Raw genomic sequence first — 6,781 nt, forward strand, 5'->3', positions numbered from 1 at the left:
CTTGCCGGTGAAAATTTCATACCGTATACGGAAGCTTGTGAGATTTTAGATGAAATGGAGGACATATCATCGGCATGGAAAAGTGGGGCGAATGTTCCACAAGGTGATCCAAACGTGATTCACTTCCATAAAAAGTTGCATGACCCTGGGCAAACCATTGCCAAATTGACCACCACTGTGAATCAATTGGGAAAGGTTCAACTTCAACAAGTGCAAAGTTCTAAGAAAGACAATTCCATGGAGGGAGTAAACATGATGGTGAACAAAAGAACAACCAAGGGTCCGAAAGTACAAAGCCGAGTGGAGAATTATGTGCAAGGAGATATTGGGTTTGATCGAGATAAATCTTACATTAAACAAGAAGAGGAAGTACAATATGTTAAAAACTTTCAAGGGCAACGAAAAAATTTCCAAGGCCCAAGTCAACAACATTGTCGACCTCAAAAGAATCAAGGCAATTGGAATTCTAACAACCAAAGTAATCATAATGGTGGTAACAATCAAGAGAATTGGCATAACAATAACAATCAAGTAAATTGGAGTGGCAACAATCACAGGAAATTGGGGAGGTAATAATCAAGGCGAATGAAACAATAATCAAGGCAACCGAGGGTCGGGTTTTCAAAGTCCCCCGATGTATCGACAACTGAGCAACCCGCCTGCTTATCCTTCCCATGGTCCATGTTCTTCCAAAAATAAAATGGGGTGTATTGAGAATATGTTCGAGCAAGTGATGGAGAATAATGCCGATTCCGATGCTCAACTTGCCTCACACGATACACCAATCCGTAACTTGGAAGTTCAAATGGGGCAATCTCTCAAGCTCTAAATACTCGTCCTAAGGGGGCACTACCAAGTGACACGGTGGTGAACCCAAAGGGTGGGAACAACATGGGGCATGCCATGGCCGTTACTATAAGAAGTTGAAAATGTGGGAATGCACCCACCTCAAATCAAAGGAAAGTAGTGGATGATGAGCAAGTTGTACAAGAAGAAGATACCCCGAACAATGTTTTGCAAGCAAATGATGAAGTTCGGATTGATATTGATGATAATGCAAGAGAGACTCAAGAGGAGGTGAACCCGTTTAGGGATCACTTTATTGACATGCCGGAACTGGTAGTGCAAAAGGCTAAGGCACCATTTCCTAAGCATCCACCTCCAAACCCTCAAAGACTTGCAAAGCAAAAGGCTGAAAATCATTTCAAGAAGTTTATCCAAATGATGAAGAGTCTCTTAATCAATGTACCATTAGTTTAAGCCTTGGAGAAAATGCCCAGTTATGCGAAGTTCATGAAGGATCTCGTGACAAAGAAGCGGTCAATGAATTTTGAAACTATCAAACACTACAAGAAAAACGACCTTTAAGGAATGAAAATCTGGTCCATAAAGATCAAAATCTGGTCCTAATACACCAATTGCAACAGGAAAAAACTGGTCGCAAGTCGTAATAGCTTCCGCCGCTAAAGGTCAACAACGATGGGTTCAGAAACCTGGTCGTTAAATGCATTTAGAGACGGACAAAAAGTCTAATCGTTAGATACTTTTAGAGACTACACATCTCGTCCTAGTAAACGATTAAAATATTATGAAAAATATATATTTTCCTGTCATTAAACAGTTTTCGCGATAACTTTTCTCCTCCCTAATATGTAATAAATATATTATGAAAAATATATATTTTTCGGTCGTTAACTAGTTTTAGCGACCAGCATTTAACTGGTCGTAACTTATATTTTAGAGACGAGCAGCAATGGTCCCTATTTAAATAATTTTAGTAACTTTAACGATATTATTTCTAATCTCGATCTTATTAACCACAAGTAGTCCTAAAGCTCGATGTCAAAATAAATTTATTTTTATCAATAAATATCAAATTGCTATTGAAAAATCTAGATTATAAAAAGGTAATATGTATATATAAAGTTATTAATTACAATGTTAACATCCCATAATGTTAGTTTCAATATTTGCTCAACACCTTAACAAAAAAACTTAACTAACATCCTGAGCTAGACTTTGATATCAAGTTTTACATAACAATCCTATTAGTTTCAATATTTGCTCAACATCTTAACAAAAAAACTTAGCTAACATCCTGAGCTAGTCTATAATATCAAGTTTTACATAACATTCCTAGCAAAATAATAACGAGCTTGTGTATCTTTCAAACTTGAATCTTGACTTGTAGCTTCAATCTTCAAAATCTGTAAGTACAAAATTTTGAAAAGACGATGAATAACTATTGGTAAACTTATAAAATTTACACTACCAATGGCTAAACCACTTACCCCAAAAGCAATCTAAATTCATGTGTTATCCAGCAATATCAACAAGGCTACAAGAATATAAGAAAATTAATTAGAAAAGTTCTGGAAACTTAGATTTAAAATTGCACAATAATAAGCAATGTGCAAAAGGGAAAGAAGAATCAGATAATCAAAGTGAATCTTTAAATGGAGAACAAGGAAAGTTTGAAGCTTGCAGTTAAGCTCACTATAGCTGCTTGCCTCACAATAGCCATTTCCATATTCATAACAAAGAGCTTCCAGAAAGTTCAAAAACAGAGCAGGAAAAACTAACAAAAGAAACAAACTTCGATCCGATAAATTTCATTACGGTAACTCGGGATTTACCATTCAAGAGAGTATGTCAAGCTCCCTTAAAAATTATGGTCATCCTAAGAAACAAAGGAAGTAACTTCAAGATTCGCCCATGTGACATATTTTAACTCCATAAGCTTTAGAAGCCAGCAACAGCAATAAGGTAACTGGGAAACCAGATAAAATGAATAATTTACTATAAAGCAAAACAACATCCAAGTAACGATGTACTTGCTTAAAGGGACAAATGTATAAACTTATGATGATAGAAGGCAAATATGAAACATCACCCATAAGAAAAGAGTTGTTAGTCCTTCATTCAAGTCTACATAGGATATTCTAATTTATAAGAAAGAGGTGATGAATTCTTGTCAGCATTTGCAGCTCCAATTGGTTGATCAAATAAGTATACATCATTTTTAGATTGAAGAAAAATAAAGGATATCTTCTTTTTTGTCTTCTATCAGATAGAAAAGAATGTATTCAGTCAAAAGATTAAGATGCTTAGTTGAACACCAGAAATGTTTATTAGATTAAACACAAATATTGTAATGCATTTTCTGTTGTTCCTCTGTACTTGTAAATAATGATTCTGGAAATTAGAACGTTAGCTTATAAATGTAAATATAAATTAAAAACAGAAATTAATTCGAGCCCACTGAATTCACAGTGTTTCCTTAAGGAATTTAATCCCCTCCTAGTACCCAAGGTTATAGATTATTTCCTCCCAGGATAGAACGAATTACACACTGGTGTAGCGGTACTTCAAACCCCAGTGTTTCAGCGAACACAAAGTTCGGCAACAAATCACACTTATGGATGCTTTGTTTGTAGTTAAAAACAATGCAGAATAAGGAGGACAACTCAGAAGTCGAATGGAAATTCTGAGAGGAAGGAATGCAAAGTATAGCCAATGTTGAATTCTTACTCAAGAGAATATCAAATTGCAATTCGTTTTTCCAGTGTATACGCAGTGTATACAGAGTGTATATCCAGTATATGCAGAGTGTATATCCAGTGTATACAGAGTGTATATCCAGTGTATATCCAGTGTATACAGAGTGTTTCAAGTGTTTTTTCCGATGTGTTCTTCTTTCTCTCCAACTTATGCTCTATTTATAGCAGTTATTTGAGAGAAATCCGCCCCTTCCATGGTGCAACAAGCACTAGATCATGGAGAAAGCACTTATATGGTGGTATATACACTTGCTTGGTGGGAGGAACACTTGCACCATTGTGGGAGGTGCACTAGGCTGCATTGTTGCTTAGTGTTGCAATACAATACACGGATTGGAAAACATCCGTTACAAACACGGATTATATCACGTTAATATTCACTATTAACAAATAAATTTGGTCCAAAAAATTAATCAATCGATCGATCATTTGACCAAATCCGAATCCAAATCTCATTTCCCATTCACTCTAATTTTAAGACTATTTCATCTTAAACAAAAACTCAACACCAACATTTTCGACTACCTACAACACTGAGTTATTAGTGCATTATCAAACTAAGAGTACCGTATAGCAATCTTATAGCTAAGTTGGGAATGAGGATGAAACGACAAACACTAGAATTATAACTTAACGATAAAATTATAAGGACCTTCCATTATAACTGACAAGGCTTCATCTGCCCATATTGGTTAATTTGTAAGAATATAAATGCGTGAATGCAACAGAGGTAGCAATAAGATAGAAATGACTATATAAAAATCAACAAAAAAAATTAAAAAGTAGGGTATATTGTTACTTACTTGGTCAGTAGAAAAAAATAGTGGTCATTCATTTGAAACGAATGATGTAGAAGGAGAGACATGTGATTGTTGCGTACGAAATATTCCTTTATTTTCCTCATTTCTTTCATCTCATCTTCTAAGGTAGACAAGCGATCCTGTAAGGATTTGTTTTCCTCATTCAAAGATTTATTTTTCTCTCTAGTTGAACGTATCGCGGACAGTAATTCAGCCTTTGAAGAAGTGCCACCTTTCAAGTATTTCGCCTTTACTCCACCCCTAAAGCGAAATACGTGGCTAGAGTTTGAGGTCCACAACATTTTTCTACTATCTCTATGCTAGGTAGAGCTGGATTCGATTGAACTATTTCTTCAATCTGAGCCTACAAAACATATGAAGAAATATTTTATATCAGAACCAATAATAATTTCAAGTATATATTCAATTTACTAAACATACATGTTTTTCAATTGCTTCAGGTTCAAACAACTTGTTATTTTTCAAACGAGTCTCAAAGAAAATTGTTGCCAAATCTGGTGGATTGCCATCTTTCCCGCCCTTTACATCAAAGGAAAATATGTCAAGAAACACCGCGTAAATATTTTCGTTAGGAAAATAGAGATTTTATAATAATACCTTTTGATAAATTATCTCTCGAATAGGCTTACTACCAATATGCTGAAGTATCTTCAACTTAGCTCGGTTTGCTGCATTCCTATTACTTCATGTCTTTGTGAAATAATAAGCTTAAATATATTTATCGTAATAAACATAAATAGTATACTTAGGTGTGTGTTTGAAATTGTTGGGCATACCTGAAAACTTTTTGAAGAAAAATGTTCCTTTACTAACCACTCCCATTCTTTCTTGTCTACTCCCTTTGGAATATTCCTAAGAGCCTTTTGGATAGGCCTATCCTTCACATATTTTGCATGCAAGTGTCCTCTCCATTTGTTCCATAACTCTTTCATCCATCCCAAGATATGATCGCGATGATCAATCATGTCAACACTCTCAAATTTATCCTACAATAATCAAAATATTGGTTGAGTTAATGCATCACAAGATAAATAATGCACTGCTCAAATATGATCATGATATCATAGAACTTTTTTGGAGTGGAAAAATAATGCACTGTTCAACTAATATGCAAGCAACTATAATGACAATATTGAGCCCTACAATCACTTAATGTAAAGAGTTTAAAAAAAAACAGAAATGTGTAGCAGTTTTTGAATGAAGCTTCAAGTATTGTGTAGAAAAATAAATAACATTGGCTCAATAAGACATACAAATAACATCTGTCAGCAACTCTATCCATGTTCAAAGTTGGTCTCCATTCCTTCATTTTGGTATTTATAGATGGAAGCAAATACCTAGGTAGTTTAAACCAAAAAGGAGATCAAAATTGGGAAATTTCAATTCAAAAAGAGTTGGACAGCATGTATGATTCTACCAGCATATGAATAATCGTCTTCTGCAACTCTTATTTAAAGGATTTAAGTAAATGGTTAAAGCATCATCGCTAAGAGAACTGCTCCATCCTTGAGCAAAATCACTTAAATATAATCAAAGTGCCATCTTCATCTAATTTGATGCATATCTCAGGACAATTATAAATAAAACTTGCAGGAACCAGTAGAACTGATAATTACTATACTTCTTTACTTCATTTTTTATGTTACTTCAATTCAAACCAATTATTTTACTCATACGTTTCAGCAATGGTCAGAATCCTTTGATCAACCTAGATATGATGACCAGTTACTACAAATCGATGCACCTGTCTTAGCTTTTGCTATAAATCTTGCCAAGAGATGGAGTTAAGTTATGATCTCAAATGGAGAAGGGCCAGGAAATATCTCCCTACTCCCTCAGATTTTGCTTTATGTTACTTCAATTCAAACCAATTATTTTACCCGTACGTTTCAGCAATGGTCAGAATCCTTTGATCAACCTAGATACGACGACCAGTTACTACAAATCGATGCACCTGTCTTAGCTTTTGCTATACATCTTGCCAAGAGATGGAGTTAAGTTATGATCTCAAATGGAGAAGGGCCTGGAAAGATCTCCCTACTCCCTCAGATTTTGCTCAGATAAACCTGCTACTTATCTTTGGGAGGGTAACTGCCCTCTTGCCCTCATGATGAGTCTATTTCAGATTAAAAAAATTCAATATCGGGTTGATCTTGCCAGGTATATGTTCCAGAAAGAACAAGGGATGCCTGAAGGTATATTTAAATGCAACCTCAAAATGGCCATTTCCTACTGTGAGTGATTTAACTTCACAACTACTGCCAGCTATTTTGATTGTGATACCATATGATATCACTAAGTTATTAGACGACCAAAAAAAAGATATCACTAAGTTATTTTAGTGGTAAACTAGAACTCTCCAATGCATTACCAAGATTGTTTAACCAAAAATCTAAGTCT

At 34.9% G+C, this 6,781-nt stretch overlaps 1 long non-coding RNA gene across 1 annotated transcript; it reads right to left on the reverse strand.

The window, feature by feature from the left end:
• Positions 1-2,052: 2,052 nt before the first annotated feature.
• Positions 2,053-6,561, reverse strand: LOC107814900 (uncharacterized). The gene is made up of 7 exons (XR_001654653.2): positions 5,635-6,561; positions 5,158-5,367; positions 4,979-5,071; positions 4,802-4,900; positions 4,364-4,724; positions 2,292-2,338; positions 2,053-2,207 (listed from the first exon to the last, which is right to left on the reverse strand). It is a non-coding gene; the product is annotated as an uncharacterized LOC107814900 (long non-coding RNA).
• Between the last annotated feature and the right edge of the window lie 220 nt (positions 6,562-6,781).

This window comes from Nicotiana tabacum, chromosome 10 (assembly GCF_000715075.1).
Source record: "Nicotiana tabacum cultivar K326 chromosome 10, ASM71507v2, whole genome shotgun sequence".
In the NCBI taxonomy this organism is placed as follows: Eukaryota; Viridiplantae; Streptophyta; class Magnoliopsida; order Solanales; family Solanaceae; genus Nicotiana; species Nicotiana tabacum.